Here is a 23,117-nt window from a genome sequence, read left to right on the forward strand (position 1 = left end):
CCTCAGTACGGTGCTTTTCATGGTATCCCACCCCATCCCTGCACATTGCACAGACACCTCTGTGTCTGCTGAAATGTGCCTTTTGCTGGGGGGATTCTGGCTTGATTTAATGGTACCTGCCTAATGAGACCACACTGATTGAGTACCTTGTGCAAGGGAGAAGATAGCTAGGAGTCAGAACTGAGTGGGGGAAGAGAAATATCTGGTAAGAGAGGAAATTTGATGGAGAGGATTGGAGCTGGTGACTGCAAACAGTCTTTATGCTAATGCACTGTTGGGTTTCCTATGTTAATGAAACTTTGCATGCCTGTATGGGTTCTTAATATAGCCATAGAATTAGCCAGTCCAATATCTTCACCTTTTTAGTGCTGATCTTTATTTTTGGAGCTATCCTTTGGTGGAAAACCTCAAGTACTGTCATGGAAAGGAGATGCAAATAATTGTCCTTTGGGTAATTCCTTTTTTCCGCTGAACACTCTTGTACTTCATAGAATCCTAGAATGGTTTGAGTTGGAAGGGACCATGTAGTCCCAACCCTCCTGTTGTGGACAAGGATACCTTCCACTAGACCAGCTTGCTCAGACCCCTATCCAACCTGATCTTGAACTCTTTCTGTCTGGTATTTGCACTCCTTGGCCTAACCTGTTGACCAATATGTGTTTATACTGTTGAAAAGGTGGTGAGGTTGCCTACTGAGATAGGCCTACTGAGGTTGCTGTTCATCACTGTGCAGTGAACTCCAGCTCTGTAGGTAAGTGTGATTAAATTGGGGGAATTAGTCTGTCTAATCCATCAAGACAGAGCCTTATTGAGTTGGATTTCTTTATTTAGGTCAAATTCTACACCTGTGTGAGTGGTCCCACCGTTGGGTTGCCTTTCCACAGTCTGCTGTCTTGAGGGAGCCCAGGCCTGGCCACAGTCATCAGTCAGCTAAGATGCTTCCTCCTCTCTGCTCCATAGCCACAAATGGGCCCTGCTTGCAGCAATTCAGCAGGAAAGGGCCAGGATGAGGTGAGTGATTTGTTTGCTACTCAGATGGCAGGACCCTTGTTTCTTGTTAAAGGCCCATTAGATAAGAGATGCCATTGATGTTTCAAGGTGTTCTTATCTTATAGGCTTTAGTCTGAAACAACACCACTCATCCACACTTTCTCTCCTGCTTGGTAATGAAAATGGAGAATTTTCTTCTGCTGTTTTCAGTCTCTGGAATGCCCCTAGACAAAAGAATTTTTCAGACACATCATTCCCTTTTGTGAATCAAACTCTAACCCCTTAATGTTCAGCAAATAATTTGTTCCAAAGGGACTGTGTTGTGTGTGATCGTAATTACATTTGGGTTTTAATAATCATAAACACTCCTGTTTTCTAAGAACCAGCTAAACTGATTTCCAAATAATTTAGTTTGAATGGCATGTTTTGTGTTTGTGTAGCATCTTCTCCCTCATACACACTTCTGAAGAAAAACAAACAATGTATTGAAAAAAAAAAAAGGCAAGTGTGGGGGGAAAAAAACCTTGGAGAACTTTAAAAGACTCTAAACCTGAAAAGGGAGGGTGGGATCAGCTAATTTGTCCCTCTTTTGTATGGTTTATTAAGCCTTTTGTTCTGGAACGCATGGGTTCAGTGGGAAAGCGGTTTTTGATATATAATGTATTTACTTTTGCTAATTAATTAAAGCAGTATTCATATGAAAATGCCGACTGATAATGGCTTTCACAGCAACAACTGTGTTTTTTAAAGTAGCAACTTTTAATTACAAATTGACTGGCAGAAATATATAAACCCAAATATTGTTCCACTGATTTCCTTTTAACTGTGTTACTCTTGCTTGATTTATCGGATTAGGGCTTTTCACACATAGTGCGTACAAGATATTGTTTTTAATGAGAAATTAAAAGATTACCAACAATACCCATAAACCATTAAAAAAACACAAACTCTAGATGAATGGTAATTAGACAGAATGATTTGAGGCTGATAAATTGAAAGCAATTAATGTATTTGTTTGGGATTCTGAAGATAGCTCTGGGTGTTCCAGAAAGCACTGAAGGGTTCAGATTTGGTGCCAAATTGCGTGTGGAGATACCTGCACCGCTTCAGCTGTCCCGGGCACCAGTGGAGGAGGTGCTGACAGGGTTCCCCTGGGCTGAGGTGAGGAGTTACATGAAGGGGTTTTGTGGGGAGAACTGAGGGGATGTGTCTGGGCAGGGCTTCATTGGATCAAACCTTTTCTGTGTTTCACTGTTTTGTGTGACATAACGTAAGGAAAAACTTCACAGAGTCACAGAATATGCTGAGCTGGAAGAGGCCCATCACTGAGTCCAACTCTTAGCCCTGCACAGGACCATCCCCAAGGGTCACACCGTGTGCCTGAGAGTATCAGAACTCGAGAAGGTAAGAGGGGAGAAGTGCTGAGGAGAAGTAAAGTTTTCTCATCTGTGCTGTGGTTTATCAGGATTGCATCTTCTGCTCAACTCGAGCAACCCCGAATCAGTAAGCCTGCATGAGATGCTCTCTTTTGGGAGATGACGAGGTTGCATTTGTTAATGATGGCTTGTAACCCCAGCAAGAGCATCCTGTTTCTATTCTTTCTCTTATTCTTGGCAAAGCAAATGTTTTGGGATTCTGTTTCAGCAAAAGGAAGTACTCTCGGGTGGTGATGCCTTTTGATATTGTTCCTTGTTCTTGGGTCTAGAACAGAGCTCACCATGATTTCCCATCTCAGGAGAATTTCTCAGCACAAGAAAAATAGCCAAAATCAAATAATCTCCTAAATTGGGATAGTGATGTCTTCACTCAAAAATCTTAAAACAAAATAGCCCTCCCCACCATAAGAGCTAAAGCCCCAGGCGACATACGATCTGAACAACCAAAACATCTAATTTCAATTTTTGCTATTTTTATTTCAAGTCTTGTCCAAGTGTAAATTAGAGCATTGAAATGAAGAGTCAAGACAAACAAAAACCTGAAACCTTTCACTCATTTTCCCCCAGGTCAGGAGTATCTGTCAGAATCAACCCTTTCTTACACACATCTTCTTCATGATAATTTAAGATTTCTGATGAGGGGTGGGGTATTTTTCATGGGAAAAAAATCTTGACATGGAATTCTGTAAGTAGAATTCCTTCTCCACCATAGGCTTATCTCTCTGTTCCAATCCCTCCTTCAGATGTATTACTTCCACAAGGCTTTTCAGTGCTTATCCACTGTAGAAAGAAATGCATTATTTAACAAGGCAGGAGCAAGAGAACAGTGTATGTCCTTCGTGTTCAACCATCAGTTAAGGGTATCTTGTTCAGGGAACCAGGTTTTCAAAGGAGCTCAAGCAGTTCGCAGAGTGGACACTGGTGGGTGCTCAGTTCTTTTGAAAACCTGGTCATTGCATTCTGAGTGAAAGTTGTCGGACTGAACGAGGGTTGTTTTTTGAGGTTTTGCCCCCAAAAAATGATGTTCTCCATGGAAACGCTGTGGCTTGTCGAATCTAGGGCCCAATTTGCTTACTTGTTGACTGTCTCTGAGGCACACTGAGGTCTTGCAGGCTCTGAAGTTTACACTTGCAGGAGTAGGAGCCCTGTCTTTTCTCCCTGTGACTCCATCCCCTGCAGCACACTCTGGCTCTCGTGGGGTGATTTGTTACAGCTCCTTTCTGTCCTGCTGGAGTCAGGGTTGGGTGCAGAGAAAAGCAGGTGTGTTAGCAAGGAGTGTCTTGCTTCCAGGGATGAACTGGACAAGGTTCCACTTCAACCAGCAACCTTACTCTGGGGAACATTTCCTGGGTTGTTGCCACTGCTGTGAAGTAGCATCTTGGGTATTGCATTTCAGTATTTTTTCATTCCTCATGCACTGGTTCAGCCATCAAATTAACAAATAAGTTTCTTAGAGGAGCCACCTGGGACCTATTGCACAAGCTGGACGCCAGTAAAATCCAGTCGCATGTAGCAAAAGGGAAAAGACCAATAAGGAAACAATAACAGAAAAGCATTGTTAAAAAGGCATATGGGTACAATGTTGCTGGCCCAGTTAACTAACCTGTTCTATTCAGTAGTGCAATAAAATCCCAAGTAATTGCAAATGAAACTTAATGCCTTGTAAAAGAACTCAGCTCCCTTCTTCCGTGGCCGCAGCTTTTTGAACTGAAGGCCGGGTCCAGCAGGAGGTGTATGTGTGCTGCTCAGCCTGAGGAGGCTTTGGGGAAACAGCTGATCGGCACTGTCCACAGCTAAGGTTGTTTGAAACGCTCCGGCTTTTTCGGCCAGCCCAGCCTTCTGCAGGAGGGTGTGGAATGGGGGCAGCACATGGAGAATTTGACCTCGACCCTGTGCGTGTGGGATCCAGCGTGTTCTGGTCTTCCCCCGCAGGCGCAGGAATCACTTCAGACTAGTCCAGCCAGGACGCTGCTGAGGTGGTGGTTACTTTTTGCCTCTATTCTCAAATCCCTGTGTTTCATCATCATCCTGACTAGAGTGGTGGGCTCAAAAGCCCTGCAAAAGCAAGGCAGAGAAGCCTTCTTAACCTTGTCTGTGTGTGTGTATTCCTTCAGGCCTTTGATCCAGACTTTTTCCTGAATTTTCACACGACATGATTCCTGCCTGCTTCAAGCAAACCCCATTTGTTTTGGGGAAAATAGATTTGTGATTTTGCTCTCTGTTACAGATTTTGGATAGTAATGGTTTCTTTAAGTCATAGGGCTAAATCCTGATTGCTTTTCCTCAGCTCTCAAGTCAAACTTCCTTTATGTGAATAAGAAATATGTAGGAGGAGGGGATTTGCAGCCACCAGTCTTTTCCAATGAGGATAGTGATATTTTTTTATTGTTTAGTGCCTGGTCTTTGGGAATTAAATAACTGCTTGAGAATTTTAGCTTCATTTCAAAGGCATATTTCTAGTCCTTGTGTTTGTGTGAACTCCACACCCCACCCTCAAACCCCAGTAATTTGAAAGTGTGACTTGATTATGCCTGAAAGACTCAGGATCCAGAAGGCAGAGAAAAACAACCCATAACTGATTGTTATTAAAAACAAACACCACTACCCTCTCCCCAAACTGATGGTATTTGAATTCCTGGGTTTGCATTGCTGATTTGGGGCCAAGGGAACAGAAGGCAGGTAGAAGCCTGACTTGCATTAGAACAGAGAAGCAAGAACCCAGCAGTTTGCTTGAAAATGCCCTGAGCCTGTTAAGCCTGGTGTCCAAGTGCCTACAAAATGATGTGAGCAAGGGTTGAGTGCCATGGAGGGAAATACCAGCCCTTAGAGAAATCCTTCCTGCTTCCACACATAAACCCTCATTTTTCAGGAGAGAAGTATCACTCCTGCAAAAGATATCTCCTCCTTCTCCTTCACCAATCAGGTTTTCATTAAATTGAAATGCTTTTTTTCTCCACATGATTAACTGTAGTTGGTAAATAAAGCTGCGAATGGCCCTTTAGAGTTCAAATTATGGTTCTAGCTGCCCACACTAGTTAAAAATGTGCAGTGTCCTTCTTTCCCAGCATGAGCTAGCAGAAGTCATGGGGTGCACTCTGAGAAATAGCCCCTGCTTTCTTTATTGTTGTTTTTTCCTTCCTCTGATGGCATGAGTCAGGGGAACTGTCCGTCTCTGGACCGACAGCGTCTCCATTTTGGCAGTTAATCTGCCCGTTTCATTGTTCAACTGAGCTGTGGCATGCTCTGAGGTTTATCTTCATTCTCTATAGTTGACAATAAAGGGGCAAATTTCTGAAATTCTAGCAGGATTTCTAGAGGAACTTCCTTCCCCTTTTCCCCCCTCAAAAGGAAGCAACCTCCTGCAAACACACTAGCCCATTGCTTTTCTTACAGGGTTAGGGCTGGCATCCTTTGTTAGCTTCCTGAATAACCATGGGTTTGACTTGGCTTCTCTCAAGGTTCTTGCTGAAATTGGTCCAACACTTTATCCTCACATCCACCCACACATGTGAATTCCTCAGTGTCATTAGTTGGTTAGGATCCATGTAAGTCATGGCATCTCTTCGTCTTTACCCCTTCACCCATGCCTGTTAAAAACTGTGTGGTGTTTAACATGGAGGTAAATATATACAAGGTAGGGATAAGGAACTAAGAGAGGAGAACAGTGAAGACACAGTCTGTGGAGTCTATTAGGCCATTTCAATAATGAAATGCAAGACTGTGCCTTAAGGCTGGATATGAAGTCTGTGGAGCCAATGGAGAGGTTTGTGTTTATGTCAGTGAACTTTGGATCAGTCCCTTCAAAACCAACAAGGAATGTGGTCCTAATAAGATGATACCACTGTGGCAAAAGATAGGGCTTAGCATCTAAGCAGGACCCTAAATAAGACCTTGGGTCTTTCAGAAATGCTCATTAGGAAAGGGACAGATTCTGTACTCAGGGATGATTACAGCAGAGACCAGTGTATTTTCAAATCTGGTTCCAGTTGTAGATATCGAATGCATGAAATCTAGTTCTGAACAAATTTTTAAAGACTGCCTCCCCTTCCATGTCAAAACTAAATTTTGCAAGGTGTTATGTTCCTTCCATTTTTAGGGCTACACATACGCACAGTCAAGGACTTAGGAGGATCATCGTTGGGAAATTAAAAAGAAAAATTGAGATTAAAAAGTTTGGATGTTTAGATCAAGGATACGGACATTTGAGATCATTTTAGAAATGGCAGGGCAGCCAGCAGTTTCACCACCAGATCTTGGTTTGAACTCTGAAACCAGCAAAGTTGGGGTATGTGATCCCAAGACTGGGGTTGTCTAAACATGGAAATCGCTCAGAACTCAAGTCAGCAAAAATGTGTGTAAAGGCACTGAATAAATGCAGCGGTCATGGGTAGCTAATCTTCCCACTCAGAGCTCTGGTGCTCTCAGTATGCAGCCATTATCCTCTAAAATACTACCTGTCCCATTGCAGTCTGGATTTGGTCTCCTTGCCTGTGGATTAGACATAAGGAATATAAAACAAAATACATGCACAAAACCCCTGTGTTTCCTTTGCAAAATCAGGCTGTGCACATAGCTAATTCTTTTCATGTTAATCTACACTTACAACCCGATAACAAGCTAGAGCTTTCTTCTAACCAGGCTTGATTAAATTTGGAAGATTTCTTCCCAACAGGAGAAGCCCTTTCTGCTTTCATGCAGTAAACATGATTTTGTGCTTTCTGTATTTCCCTTTTTTATTTTTATTTCAGGAATTCTTTTTTTCCCCCCTATTATTATTATTATGAATAAGCTAGTTTTAAATCAATTTCAACAGCTGGAATTAATTTTCCTGTTACTGACTCTTCACTTGGGCCTGTCACAGAGCAGGAGGCTTTCTATTAGCATAAACATAACTGAAAGCTCTGGAATTTGCATTAATGTACTTTTAACAAGTTGACAGTCTTTTGGCACACGCTCCTGAGATCTGAGAAGCAAGGGAAAAAAAGACTGTATTATACCTTACACTGGCCGGATTGTAAGAAGCTGTCAGGTAAAACCTCAGGTTTCTTTTTCTACTACAAAAATATGGGACAAAATATCCACTCATGAGCAGGTGCATATATCTGACAATTTTACAAAGTCCTTGCCTCCTAGTCCCTGAAAGAGCATGCTCCCAACCTGAGAACAAGCTGTTTTATTGTTATTTAATGGATGTGGAACTCGCAGGAGGGATAGAGGTGCTGAGCAAGATATTTTACAAAGTTTTTAAAGGGTCTCAGGAAGTGTATATTTTGGTGACTGGAGCATGGACCCTCTGAAAAGTGATCCAAACTCTGCTAATTAATTTGGTCGGTGCGTCAAATAAAGAGCTGGTCCTGCAAGCTCCTTATTACCACAAGGTAGGAGTTCAAGAGGATTCAGCATGGCAGTTTGGCCAGCAGATGATGAAATCATGAGGGAAGACCTGAAGACTGAGATGATGGTTTTCTACACCTCTGTTTAAACCAAAGAAAGGGCCTTCCCATTTGCTTCCAGTTCCTGTGTAGCAAGTGAATTGTGGTTGAACTTGGCCTTCAGTAGCCGTAGGACCAGAAATCAGTTTGTGGATAAACAGAAACTGATACATCACAGAATCATTTGGGTTGGAAAAGACCTTTAAGTTCACGGAGTCTAACCTTTGACTGATCACCACGTTGTCAACTAGACCAGAGCACTGAGTGCCAAATGATGTGGCTGTAGCAGCAAGGCCTGAAAGGAGGATGATAATTACAAAAGCTAGGGTTGGTGACATTGGGCTGAACTGTGTGTAGAAGTAGCTGGGCTACTGCTGGGTTGGTGTGGGCAACCACTGGGCCGATCTGTGCACCACTGTCTGCATGAATGGGCTCTGTTACTGCTGGAAAGTAACAGTTAACTGAGTCCCTGCTCTGCAGGCTTTGGATAGGAAGCCTTTGAGTAGTTCTCGGTCTCTCAGCTATGTAGATGTTCTGCCTGTACATCAGTGGGGTTGATGTGTATTTTTAAAGAATGCAATATGTTTTCACCAATTACTTAGGATAAATGTGTTACAGTATTTGCAAAATCCGTACAAGCCAACATCAAATTTGTGTGTGTTTCCAGTTATACTAGAAAAGTAGGCAGGAGAAAATACTTGGGCTGCAGATCAGTCGTATCAGTTGCCATGGGAATAAAAGGAATACTGAGAATTGAGGGAATCCTTTAAACTACAGGATTTTTTAAATTGAGTTCTTATTTGACTGTTTATTTAGGCCCTACATTAAGACAAAAATGTGTGTTTAGCCAGCTCCTCCTACTGGACCCGAAGCAACTATTAGAGCTTATTTCCACAGAGATATTGCTGATCCTGGCCCCAGAACAGAGAAGAAGGAGGCCTGGGAGAGCTGCTGTGCTTAGTGGCACTGGGCTCGCTCTGCGGACGGGGGCTGGAGCAGCCCCCTTGCAGTTTGGCAAACAGAGGCTAACTTTATGCTTACATGGTAACGTTGCTGCCAGTGGTTTGGCAAGGCTGCAGTGTTCGTCTGCTCCAGGCTTTGTTCCTGGGTTTGTCTCTTGAATTTGAAGAGACCAAAGTTGGTACCCCTTTGGTCTGGAAACTATGACTCGATCTGGCCGGCACGGGACTGATATGACGCTGCTTACAGTATGGGAACTGTCTCACTGCTGGGAAAAGTCACTGAAAGGTCTGCTAGTTAATTAGCAGGGGGATTGTAAATAGCTAAAACCTGACTGAATTCCTCTGTCAGATCAGGACAGGATCCTCCTGCCACTCCTCTTCCTGCCTCTTCACTCTTTGACCACAGTCGGTTATTCTGGAGATAATTTTTCCTCTCACGACTGCTGTTCTAATAGCTACCATGGTTCACTGTGGCTGTTATTTGTTGCCTATAGGAAAAGAAGAAACTCAGTGCTGTGACATAGCAGTATTCCCTCAGTTGCCTTCACATCCTTTGTAGTTTTTCCTTGTCCCAGGGATGCTGGCTGAAAGCAGAGGCAGCCTCTCCACCACCCCTTGGCTTCAACTGATGGAAGGCACTTGAGGTACATCTGCTTAGCTGTGGCTGAATCACATGATTTTTCCTGAGCTAATGCACCTGTGTACTCTGGCTTCATGGAGCTCGGTACAGATTCCTCATCCAACCAACAACCGGGCATTTGTGCACAGCCCCTGGCAGACTGGATGGTATAGAGATACCTCGGTGATGTCTTCAGTTGTAGTTGCTGACAGCATCACGGTCAGAGTTCAAGTGTGTGAGTGGTGGGCAGAGGAACACTGGGCTGGGAGGACTTTGCCATGATGGGAAGATGACTGTGGGAGAGGAAAAGGGAAGAGTAGTTTGGTTTAGAGATACTGTCCACAGCATTGGTTCATTGGGCTAATCGGATCTTGGTGGCATTTTTCCTCTGGTATCTGCTCTGGGCGTCTGTCACTGTTTTTAAGAATTTATCTTTCTCATCAGAGCTTGGTTTTTTTGTTGTTTTTTTTTCCTGCTCTTCATTCAATGCCTGTTAGAGGAAAATATTTGAAAACAAAATGTCCTTTTCTTCGGAGCTCTGTTCAGTGGGTCTGAGCTGTGATAAAGTTTCTTCTCATGTTGATTGCCAAGGAACATGGGTGCCCCATGGGCAGTGGCCAACCAGGACTATCTATACCCTCTGCTGCATTCTTTCTTTTTTGGAGTGAGTTCTCAGCTACCCCATCTCTAAATAATATTGTAAGGCCTTGCAGCAAAGGCTGCTGGATAAAGCTCTAGGGCATAGATCCTGTGGGCGAGGGTCTGGAGTTGTTCCTTAAGTCACTCTGTTTCAGACAAATGTGAGAAATGTCAGACTGTGATTTAAATGAGAAGCAATGGAGAGGAGCACTGTCTCACCAATGTGTCCTTGTCCATATCCTTCTGCAGAAAAAGCCTAATGACAAATAGCTGGGAAGTTTTTATCATAGCTTAGATTCTGGTACTGTTGCTGGAGAGGTTTGAGTAACTGTTGTGGAGCTCCACTCTGTTCTGTACAGACTGAGGTGAAGCCATGAGCTAAGTTGAGCTCGTGATGACCAGTGTGCCAAACCTCCAAAATTGGAAGCATGGAAGAAAGAGTTCAAGTATTAGTTATTATCTGGCAACTGAAACCTGCCCTCCAACCCCCATTGTATATGTTAAGCTGAGCACAGCATGAGAGGGGGAAATGTCTGATAAAGGAACTTTACCTGTGCAAAGCTCCTTCAGTGAGACTTCTCGGTGAACATCATCTGCTGTGAATACAACCTTGCGTGATTACAGGCAGACATTTGTGTTGGTTATGTGTGTTTTCCAGAGGGAAGATGTTTTTAATAGGGAAAAGGAGATATTTGCACAACTGGTTAGCATCCGTTTCGTGTAATTATTGAATATATGTTTAAGAGAAGTGCTTAGAGACCTTAGGTCATAGTAGGGCTTCACTGAGCAAGGTACAGAATATGCCTGGGGAAATACACCTTGCTGCAAATAGCCTGAGACAGTCCTAACCAGGGCAGATAGCTGGGCAGAGGGAGGGTGAGCATGAGGGTTAAGGTGACCTGCTCAGGACTGCGTGCAAGAAGGTAGGAACAAAGCTGGGCCGGGCTGCAGGTCTTCTAGCTCTGCCCAATCCTTAAACACTGCTGTCACCCCAGGCTTATGTGGTCAAAGGACAAATAAGAATAGCCCTGCAAGCTAGCAATGATATTGCTATTTTTACCGTTTTTCTCATGATGTCTGGTCTTAGACCTTGAGCTTTTGAGGAGAGAGGTGCTGGTGGTTTTGAGAATAAAGTATGATGATAATCATGTATCTTTTCTGCATTCAGGATGCCAGACACAATAAGAAAATAGTTCTTGTTTAAGAAATATCAAAGCTCAGAGTGGCCTCAAAAGCATGTATATTAGGTTATGGTTCTGTATAAATCAACATATTTGCTTGTAGAAACTTGAGAACTTTTGATGAGGCAATGAAAGGAGATCAAATGCAACAGTAAGTGGAGATACAGGCTGTTCTGACCTGGTTTAGGATACTTTGATTGAGGATTTGGGTGTAAAAATCAGAATCATCCTTCTCTAGAGCTGATCTTTTCTGCATTTTAATTTCTACCATCTTGAATATGGGTAATGTTAGGAGATTAGTTGAGGATTATAACCATCATAACAGCATCTCAAATGGGGCTAGTGTGGGACCAACCTCAACCTGTTTTTTACAGCTTCTGACCTGAGTTTAGCCATTGCTTCCAGGCACCAAATATGTAAAAAGGCCAATTGGCAGATGTGTCCCACTATCATGGAGTGACACTTTTGATGCCTCTGTTATTGCTGTGTAACACCATAACCCAAAAGGCTCACATGGAGTTGGCAGTAGGCCACAACCAAGAGCCCTCTCCCATTTCAAGGTGAGCACTTCTCCCTGACACAGCTGGCACTGGCAGCAGGACCCCACATTGAGCTCTGAGTGCATGGGTAGGCTGTTAGAAGGACCCCAGGTTAACGTGGCTTCGAGGAAACCTGTCCTTGGCCTCCCTTTCACTGTCATCACACAGAACTTCAGAAGCTTTCTGTGATACTAGGATGGACATTTGTTACGGTTATCACAATGGTAAAACTGTCATGGGTAAAAACATCCCATTGTCCAGAAATACAAGACAATAGCATGGGCAAAAGGGCCCATCCTCCTCACCCCCCTTCCCCTCGCAACACCTCCACACTCAGGAAGTGGCAAGGCTGTACCTTGTGGCCAAAAACAAGGCAAAAGAACTCTAGTGAAAAAGGGAGTTAGAGCTGATTGGTAAGCCAAGCATGGGTGCTGAACATCTCTCAAGAGATAAGTCTCTGACGCTTGATTCTTTTCAGTCCTTTTGGAGACCGTGATAAGGAGGCGACAGTTGCTTTGTCGGGGTTGCTCACGCTCTTTGTGCAGCATGTTCAGTCACTGAACTTTTTCAGATAAGACAAACATCTCAACTCCATTTCCGGAGACACATACCAGTCTTTGCACTCAGGATGGTTATACCAGGGTGGGCAACTGGAGGCAGGGCTGATGCTAAATGTCTTGTGACAAAGATGCTCCATTGTAGCTGGTGGTTCTGTGTCTTCTTTGCTTCCATGGGGCTCTAAAACTGGAGCCCAGACTTTCCAAGCTGTCCAAAGATCTGGGATGTTTGGCAAAAGTGGCCACAAGCATCCCAGCAGTGGAGGGTCAAGTACTTCTGAAAAACCCACCAAAATGCAGTGTGCTTTGGGCTGAATACAACTGGGCCCTCCCAAAGTCTGGTTCCATCCAGACAGGTGTGTATCCCCTTTGCAGGATTTGCGAGTCATCAGCCATCAGAAGAAAACTTGTTGTAGCTAGTGAGTGCTTCAGTCGCTGCTGAAAGGGAACCACAAGGGAATAGAAATTTGATTGATTAAAGTGAACAATGTCTGGACACAATTGTTTAGGACAGACAGTGAAGGAAATCTGCAGAGAATTCTGTAAGGTGTCAGGATGTGATAAATGCCTGAGGTAGAAATCAGTCCAGGTGTTACTTAGCACCCCTGCTGCAAGAAGTGCTGGGGCAGCTCCAGTGACTGTGGTTGGCTGGAGTTCCTTTCTAAGCTCTCACACTAAGAGGCTTGCTTTGGAGACCAGTCCTGACTAGAAGGAAGAGGCACTCTCTATTCTGTTACCCTAATTTTTTAATCTTCTAAGTTTTCTCTAGAGGACTCCCAAATAACTACTCATCTTGCTTTTGCCTGTGAGCTTTGAGAAGTCTTTCCCTGAGTTGCTATGAGCAGATACACATCAAATGGCTAGAGCTGTCCCTGCAGAAGCAGCAGACTCAGAGCAGTCATGCTGCCAGGGCAGCGAGGGTTATGGGAAGCTATATTTTCTGTTTTGAGACTTAACTTGAAAAGGTTGAGATATAGTTTGTGATATAGCAGACAGGTGTGGGCTTGTCCTAAACTCGGCTCCTAACTGTGCTGCTGTTCTACACTGAAAATGGATGTACTTTAAATGCCTCCTAGGAGTCCTGAGGGAGCAGAGCTGCTGAAACTTTGAGAACTGGCTTCATTATTCTGTTTGATTCTCCTCTGAGATCCCTATGTGAATGGATTTCACCACATAGGAGAAAGATTTTCACAAAAACTTTTCTTTCCCCCCCTTAAACAGATTTCATCCAAAAGCCACCGAGAGAGCTGGGGATGATTGGTACTCAGAGGGTCTGGTCCACATTGAAAGCAATGTCACCACTATATCCCTGGGGGAGGGTGATGTTCCTCCTGCTCAGCTTAACCCCTCATGTGAGCAGCAGTTGCATCACTTAGGCACCTAATTCCATTTATAACCCAAGATGGAAGTTAAAAGATGCAAATAAATTTTAAAAACTCTGCAATGGAAAGGCCTGTTTTTAGGCCATCAAGGATGCAGTTCTGTCAGTGAAGGGTTATTCAATTAATTGGGATCCAAGTAGTTGGGGTTTTGGTGGGTGGGTTTTCTTGGTGTGATTTTTGTTTGTTTGTTTGTTGTTTTTCATTTATTTCTACTACCGAAGCAACTATTTAAAGCCTTCCTGAATTTCCGTGATGTTTCTGTTCACTGCCAGTTGCCCAGGATCAAATACTGGGCTTAAGCCATGTGCTGGCATCATCTTGCTGTGAACACCGGCAGAAAATCCTGTCCTGAAAGGTGCTTGTTCTGGGAGGAGTGGATGCACACAGATCTCTTCTTTCTTGTGTTGGATTCTCCTTAACAGGAGCACTGTGTGATGGTGTGGATTTCCCAGCTTTTCCCAGGCTATTTTCTCCAGGGGCTGGGAGCAGTTGTGGCAAGCCATGAACTAGTCTTGGTCCAGGACCAAGTGAATTCATGACCTCATGCTTCTCAGTTTTCCCTTGTGTTCTGCTGATGAGCTGTGGAAACTGGAATAACACTGTCTGCAAGCAAAACCACAGAGTCCTACTGTCCTACTCCTGGGTGGAAATGCTTCTCCTGCTTTATCAGATCGTGCCTGTCCATGTCTGAGCTAGGATGCACCTGCTGTGCACTTATTCCACCCAGACTCCAGTCCATTCTGGTCTTCTCTTCCCTCAAGCTTTAATTCCATCCTTGCTCTTCCCACCCCCAGACCAGCTGCCTGCCCTGATGGAAGGGCTGCCTGTGCCCTTCTTGGGGAAGGCAGCTGCCTGCATCAGGGAACTCCAAGAGCTGCCCATGTCCTGAGCAGTGAAACTTTGTTGTTTCAAAGTCACGTTGACCTGAGTGCTGCAGCGAACGTGTACAGCGTCTGCTGCCGCTGTTTCGCATGAGGGAGCTGCAGTCAAATATTAAAAAGGCAGCAAGAGCATTAAATTATTCGGCAATGGAACATTGTCATTCCTCCATAAAACTATTTTGACCTGTAGTTTTCTATGGAGTCTATTGCTCTTAAATGTGCAGTGAGAAAGGAAATTAAAAATTAATCTTTATTTCCATCTCAGAAGAAAACCTTAATTCTCTGCATTGAAATTATACTCGTAATCCAGGGTAATAAATTATAGTTTTTAATTGCAGCTAGTCACAGCCAATCAAAAGGGAACGTCTCTCTCTCTCTCTCTCTCTCTCTCGCTTGCTTTAACTTTGCTATACAGAAGAACTCATGGAGTGCTGGAAAAAATTCATGTACATTGACCCAGGCTCTAACATTGAGTGGAATAAGCCCAGGACATATTACAACATCCAGGTTCTGCTCTTGCCTGGCACCCTTGAGCCAGTGACCTGAAAGTACCTTATGGGCACCAATTGCACCATGCACACAGGCATGGGGAAATGGGTAAATTATACCATTTCCACGTGGGGAAGGTGTGGTGTAGTATCTTGTTCAAGGTTATACAGTGAGTCAGTATTGAACCAGGAACCTGGTTCACCTGCTTTTGACTAAGAGACAAAAGCACCCTTCCAAGCAGGGAATAGGAGCCAGGATGCCCTGCTCTGGCCCAGTGACTAACTTGGCTGACCTTCAGGCATCTCAGCTCTGACGTAAGACCTTTTCTAACAAAAAGGACAGCTGGTTAAAACAGATACTTCTTTATGCTTGTTGTCTGTTGCAAGTAACCTCTGCGTTCTCTCACATTACAGTATGTTGCAGATGAGTGAAATGTTTCTTGGGATTTGATGTTGCTGTACTGCATATGATGAAAGCTACCTTGCAAATGGACTCACTGAGGTATGGCATGCTTTAGCACAGCCAAGGAGTTGTCTCTGTTTCCAAATAACTGATGCTCTGCGTATGCCAGCCCTTCCCATTGCTATCCCACGATGTCTGGCTGAGTGCTTGCATACTCACCATACTGCTCATCCTGCCTAGCTGTCATCTCACTGCTTGTATAATGGCACTTAGCCAGGGGTTGTTGTCTCTAGGAGCAGACCATAAGGTGTTCAAATACCTGTGCAGTGCAGGTGCCTGAAATGTTTACATAGCACCATTCTCTAGGCAACCTAGCCTTGGTGGTTTTTTGTTTTTACCCTATTCTATCCCAGACAACATGATAGGCCTGTTCTAACAAGGAGGATTTTAAGGGTGGCTTAGCACTTCTAAGCTCAGCTAGGGAAAGGGAGAGCCAACAGGAATGCAATCCTCAGTTGGAGAGAGAAGTAGCAGTGGTGGGAGTCTACTATTCTGATAATTGCTCCTAGCTTTTTTCCTGTTTCCCCCCCCCCCAAATTATAGCAGTATGTGGAAGAATGGACAAAAGAGAAAAAGAATGGAGAATTGGCTAAAATATCAGACACAGCTGTGAGAATGAAATTTAGTCCACTTGACATAAGAAGCCTTAAGTGGTTATTATCAATGTAATCACAGTGAAGGTGTTTGTTACTAATCAGGATTAGCCTGGTGGGTCTGTAGTCATTGATTTGAAAAAGACTGTAAAATCTCTGCAGTCAGGGTCTTCACTCTGTGACCATTCCTCCTCAGGAGTTCAGTACTGTTAGCTGCAATGAGAACAGTGTGGTGAAATCCTTACCCCAGGATATGTAAAAAAAGTACAGACAACAAAATCTCACAATATTTTTGTGCAAGAGCACTGATGTTCTTGATGAGTAGTCCCTAGATTCCAGACAGGAGGTTTTATGGAGTCTTACTCTGCATTTTGTAACACTGGCTGTTCCTAGAGAGCTTTGGGTGGACAAAAGGAAGCATCTTTGCCATTATGACAAATTCATGCCCTCAGAAATTCTGCTGCCCTCCTACCACTGGCAGTGAGTTGCTGTCTGTGGAGGATCTGTGTGCCCTGCAAAGGGCCCCAGTGCAAACCCAAATGGTGCAAGCCCTTCCCCAGGTGACTGCCTTTCCAGGTGGGATGATCAGCAGCTCCACATTGGCAGGACACGTGTGTGCTGCAGCACTTGTGCAAAAAGGCTGATTTACCCTTGTGAAATTTCCTGGGGGACCACAAGAGGTGTGGGTGGGAAGGGCTGTCCTGCACACCATGGGGAGGGCTCATTCTTGTGCTCAGCCCTAGGGCAAGCCTGGGAGAGAATTAGATGGTTAAAAGGAGATAAATTTTGACATCCTGTCACTTTTGGGCATCTTTGCTCTTCCATGCATTTCGCTGGACAGAGCTCTCAGAGAAATGTGTGTATTGCAAAGGGCTGCTTCTGTTTGGAGTTGTGGAGATGCCAATGATCAGTTTGCACTGAGGTGTCCTGTCCATGCCTTTGCTGCTATCAGTGTGTAAGCTTTAGCTAGAGTAAAGGTAGTTTATGTGTGCTCACGTATGGTAAGCACACCTCTGGTTTCTTTTATCTGAGTTGCTTTTAAATGTGAATTCTCTCCCTTTCCTTGGCAGGATTAACCATGGCATAAAGAATGAAACTGCTTGGAGGCTTTTCCTAGTGATCTAGTTGAATTTGGCAGTTAACTTCCTTCCTTCCCTTCTCGTTCTACCAATTGGATTTACCTGTAAGTTATTCTCCTTTCTTGGAGCATTTAAACATGAATCAAAGCTGCATAGCTTTTTCACTATTTCATTGTTTTCTCTCCTGCACCAGTTCCTCACGATCTTTGTAATTTTTTATTCTATCTCTATTTCCCACTTTCTCTCTTAGTTTTGTACAAATAAAGCACAGGTAAAAAAATTATTGAGTCTCTTCTCCTAGATTGTGGAACTGAAGAACAGCACTTGTATTGCAGCTGAGGTATGTAACACAGTTTCTTTTGGCTCGTGAAAGTGATTCTTAAATTTTGAATGAGACGACTTTGTGATGCAGAAAACAGAGGCTGCCAGTTTACTCACCCAAAGCCTCTGCTTCCCAAAAGAGAGCAATCAGGGAGAACAGGAGAACACCCAACGGACTATATGTATACAGACAAGGCTCCTTCTGGAAATTAAATGGTTTATCTAAAGTTATCAGGTTGCTGACTGCTTTTTAAAAGAGGTACCTCAGGGCTGGGGAAAGAACTGCAGTTCTATTTGTCAAATCCTAAGAAAGAATGATCCTGGAATTTATTATCCTGTACGCATAATTTTTGTATTTAGCAAAATACTGAAATGAGGATTTATGAACTAAACAAACCTGTTTCCGGAAGATGATGGCAGCTGTGTGCCTTTAGCAGGAGTGGCGGCACAGCAAATGTATCTCACCAGAAAATCTTTTGTTTTATAGGACAATAAAATTAGTGAATGAAAGCAAAAAGAGGTATAATGGGTCTGGATTTTAACAAGCATATGAATCAGTATCTCATGAGATCTTACCTGAAAAAAACATAATTGTATTTTGCTGAGCAAGGACATGCAGAGAATAAGGGGAAGAGCATAGGAGGGGTAATCTTGTGACCATGGTTGGAGACTTTACTAAGATGGGTGGCTTGGTGTTCAGGGCTTCAACCGGTGGGTTTAATTCCTTGCTCTGCCAAGGACTTTACAAAGATGAATCACTTCATTTCTGTGTTTTTTCACATCACTTCTTTTCTTAGTTTGCCATCATTAAATGAAGATTGGTACTATTGCCTTTCTTGCTTGTGAGAACGATGGCATTTAACATTGAGAGGTTCCATGAACCGTGGGACTGCAGACCATGTAACAGCATTGTATTTTTCCACCCCGCCATATGAGCAATTATAACAAGTTATCCATTTTTCATCATTTCACGCTTCATGCACAAGGGGGACAGACTCTAATTCCTGTTAGAAAAGTAGCATTTCATACACTGTTTTCATTGGTGCAGTTATTGACACAAGCTGCAGAAACAAGAAAGACAAGGCAAAAGGTCTTTGTGACTGTGGAGAACCCTTTCCCCACCACTAACTCTTATACCTCTGTTACAAGCAACTGATTATCTTTTTTTCCCCTTGATTTACCTACGATTGTGTGGGAAGACTAAAAGGATTTATCTGGTGTTTGGAATTTTTCTGTAGTGACAGCAGGACAGAAAAAATGTCTTTTGCTTTTCCTCCATCTTGGAAATTGGTAAGAAGAGCTTTTTGGTGAGGCTACATAGTGATCGTTCAGACTCATGGCCATGTTATTTAGTGTTTACTTGTCTTCCTGGTGGTTTGGAGTGAAGGAGATTGGCTTCTCTGTCCCCCTGCCTGCCTGGGGACAGTGCTGTTCCTGGGCCCAGGAGCATTTGCTTTTGCCCACTCCCCTGAACTTGTATGCTAGCCAGAGAGATTGTCTCTAACATAGGCTGGGCAGCTCTTTCTCGCACTCTCTCCTGTATCAAACACTTCCCACCTTGAAAACTTCCTTGGTTAACTGCTCATTTCAAAATCATTATTAATGTATTTGCACAGGGATTTTGGAATTTAATTAGCCTCTTTTGAACTGCTCTTAGAGTGTTTGTCTAGAGAAACAGAAAATCCCTCCATGACTTGTTTGCTTTCTTCATTCGTTGGTTTTCACTGGAAGGGAAAGATACCGGTGGGCTTTGCAGGGTTGCATCCTCCTGATGCAGCTGGTGCTGCATCTGAGGATAAACCATTGGGCTCTGCAGAGGAAGCGGCTGCTTTTGCAATGCATCATGGCCCCTCCTGTCCAGGGGAGGGTGTGTGAGTGTTGGCACAGGCTGGGCTGCTGAGCATGGTAAGACTCAGCCAGCTGGTGACATGGATCTGTGCAGTGTCCCAGCACATGGCTCGCTCTTACTCCTGACCCAGACATGTTGGCACCCTGGCAGCTGTGCTGGCTGAACTGGACTCCCATTTCCCTCTTCATTAGTTTCCCTTGGGAAAATCAAGTCCCTGACTGTGATTTGAATGGACCTCACTTCCAGAGGCCAATTGGCCCAGCATTATTTTCAATCTCACTCTTTGAAAGCGCCGTGAAAGCAACGGTTCTGCTGCACCCCATCCAGAGGGTGTTGGGGGCTCTGTGTGTACATGTGTGCAGATCTGCAGGCACTCACTTTTAATTTGAAGGCTGTTTTAAGTTGTATTTTCTTGCTTTTGTCTGATCCTGCTTTGATAAACAAGGCTGGGCAGAGCAGGACAGGGTTTCTGGTGTTCCCCGCCGCCGCGAGAGCACGCACATGCGCCGTCTTTCTCTCTCACAAACCACAGTGGTTATGACCACTGCCTCTGGTAGTGTTGTATTGGTCCCAAATTGAGGAAGGATGACTAACTTAATCACTCGATAGTTTTGCTTTCTAAAATTAAACAGCCTGCCATATGTGCAACCCTGTTACTATATTCATGCCAGCAGTTAGCAGACAGCACCAGCAGAGTTAGAGGGGCTTCGCAGCTGCGGCTTGTGCCTGTGCTGCTGCTGTGAGCACACAGATGTTTCTTCACTCCTTCCCAAAATGCAGCCCTGTAGACATTTCTCTTGTGAAAACAAAAGTACTTGTACTCATAGAGCTTTCTAGACACTCTCAGACGTTGCTTTGTAAATGTGTCCTAATGCTCCCTGGTGCACCTCAGCTCCAAAGAACGAGTGGAAGGTTTGAGGGACTGGATCAAACCCAGGAGAAAGTGCAGCAAGCCAAAACTGAAGGCTCCAGCCTTGGTGCTAAAGGCTGGTGGGTGAGGTGCAAAATGGGGCTTCCCTGGGGAAATGGTGGGTGCTCTCCCCAAGGAGTCACCTTAAGGGCCATGTACAGCCCCACGGGACTCGTGTCTGCTCACTGTCCCGGGCTCCCTGAGCTGTTCAGTGAATTAAGGGGGTGAGATGCCTTTCTTCCACCATTTGTTTTGTAGGAACTCAGTTAGCACCATGCAGATTAATTTGGATTCTGGGACAAAGGAAATAAGAGAAATAAGCAGTGGACAAAAGCCAAGGTGAAATGTACTGAAGTTGAAGGAGTGAACCCTCATTCCTTGCAGGAGGACAGACTGAGGGATGAGATGTTAGTTATTATTTCAGTTCAGGCAACATTCCTCTGTGATCTTAGACACGTTGCTTGACTTTGTTTGCTAGCAGGAAATCTGGCTTGCCTGGCAGAAGGATTAAGAGATGGAACGAATATTTAGCACTAACTAACCAAGAGTGCTTGGGTGAAACTGAAATATTTTGACATATTATATCTGATTTTACCAACTGACTTGGTGACTTATAGGTGCTTTTGTTTGGTGTTGAGCAAGTGTTGCTGCAAAGCATTAGCAGCAGTGTGTTTTGGTAGGTTGCATGTGCTTGTTGAGTAGGTGGCAGAAGAGGGTTTGTTTTTCATTTGTTTAGGTTTTTCGTTTAAAACAATTGGAATCCTTGGGGATTTCTTTCTTGTGGAATAGAGCTATATGGATCTGGCATCTGTATGTAATAGAAGTAAAGAGTATCTCTGACCCTTAGGGCAATGTGAAATTGAGAAACCTATATCAATTAGAACAGAAAAAAACAAGTTATAGGTAAGTTTCTGTGCCTACTGCACACCCTAAGGATGCATGAATGATCTTGGGTTACAGGGACACCTCAGAGCATCCAGGGGTGACCCATGTACTTCATGTACAGTGTACACTGTGCACTGACCTGTCACTTGTTCTTGCAACTTTTGGAGATCATCTTCTGTACCTGAGTGTCATTCTGGTGTCTATAAACTGTCTAGAGCTAGTTCTTGTTTAACTGTTACAGCTGCGTGAGACTTGCCTGCATGCATCACTTTTCATTCTGGAATTTCCCCACATGTGAATTCTTTAAAATTTCATTGACATACAGGGGCGAAATGGAACACTGACAGGTCACTTTCTCCAAATCTTCCCTCCAGTTTTTTTTTTTGGGGGGTGGTGACGGTGTTGGTTTTTTTTCAATCCACTTCATTCTGCTCCTTGTTTATTGAGAGCCAAGGAGAAGGTTTGTTGGACTGTTTGCTGTTGTTTATTAAGCTTGCTTCCTTTAGGAAGATTTTTCAAACCCACTGTGGCCATGGCCAACACAGGGAAATGCCTTCCTATGCTCCACCTCTGCTCAGAGGGCAGGAGTCTGGCATACAAACCCAAACAAAAACAAACAAGCAAACCTTGACAATAATCCTTTCTTAAAGAGAGACAGACCAGACTCTCAACATTTGAAGTTTTCTTCTGGAACCAGGGATCATCATTTCTGTAGATTCAAAGAATTACTTTTGTACCTCAAAACAGCATTTGCCCTTGCAGGCAGAAGGAGCCTTTATGTTTACTGTTTTGCCTGTGGATAGTACCAGGTAAATTACTTAAAATTCTCAGGTAATTTGGTAATAAATTGGGAAAGGAGGAGCTATTCCTCTGTGTCAGAGGCAGCATGGGCAGCAGGAAGGTGAGCTGGCTCCTCTCTTTGGCTTGTCACCTTGGGTAGGTCAGGCTCCCTGCTCAGTTTCTGCAGCCCAACAGTGTTTACCAGTGTTATTAGTAATGATACATTATAAATTAACATTTGGAAAAGGTTTGAATTTATTTGCAGGGAGTTCTGGGGAATCAAGGGGGTTTGTTTGGTTTTTTTTTTTTTTAATTTCCTTTTTAAATTTTTGTTTAGTTAACTAAGCTCAGGTCCATACTTGGACTCATATTTTAAATGGCAAAACTGCAGCATCAAGGAACTCACTGCTTATGCCAGCAAGGCATTTGGCCCTCTCCTTTTGCTGTGTTCTCTCTGCCTCCCATCTGAAAGGTGATGTTGGATATATTGATCCTAGCTTTAAGGACTTGTTCCATTTCTGAATCCAGATTGCAGTATAAAGTACAAACACCACTTGAAAAGGAAAGATCTATATTAGAATGACAAAGAGCATAAATTAAAGCAACCTCCCCTCTCTAATGGTCTGCTGGGCAGTCGTTACCAGAGGGAATGTCCCAGTGCTGTCTACCTGAATGATGCTTTAAAGTCTCCAGCATCAGGGGACTTTCTTGAGCACAGTATTGATTTTTGTTCCTACATTAAGCTTTTAGCTTTGCAAATGGTTTTCTTTAAAATCATTAACATTGCAATGTGCAACGTGAGGAGTGAAATAGCTCAGCTGCTCTCGTGCAGGTACCATCTCTGATCACTTCCTTCTTCCCTTCCTCTGTTGGACCATCATTCAGCTGATGCACCTGCAGGAGAGTGAGGAGAAAAGGAAGTGAATTGCAAGCCAGGACAGCCTTGGAACTGGGTGAGGAAGAGTAATTTTTCAGGAAATTGAAGGTAATGTTTTAAGCTTACTCAGTGGTTGTGAGTCTGGGGTGGAGGACTCAGAGCACAGCCTGGGGCTGGGGTCCTCTGGGTGGTACAGGGCTGTGTAGAGCGGATGTGGGGAGGCTTAAACAGCTCAGTGGGAGCTGAAAGCTACC

At 43.8% G+C, this 23,117-nt stretch overlaps 1 long non-coding RNA gene across 1 annotated transcript in view; it reads left to right on the plus strand.

Moving 5' to 3' along the window:
- Positions 1 to 654: 654 nt before the first annotated feature.
- LOC108638935 overlaps positions 655 to 23,117 on the plus strand; it is a 33,308-nt gene continuing 10,845 nt past the window's right edge. Inside the window, exons 1-4 of the long non-coding RNA XR_001920160.1 lie at positions 655 to 751; positions 832 to 1,011; positions 2,020 to 2,151; positions 22,872 to 22,971. This is a non-coding gene — a long non-coding RNA (uncharacterized LOC108638935). The remainder of the gene's footprint in view (positions 752 to 831; positions 1,012 to 2,019; positions 2,152 to 22,871; positions 22,972 to 23,117) is intronic.

This window comes from Manacus vitellinus, unplaced genomic scaffold (assembly GCF_001715985.3).
Source record: "Manacus vitellinus isolate BGI_N305 unplaced genomic scaffold, ASM171598v3 scaffold_14_pilon, whole genome shotgun sequence".
Classification (NCBI taxonomy): Eukaryota; Metazoa; Chordata; class Aves; order Passeriformes; family Pipridae; genus Manacus; species Manacus vitellinus.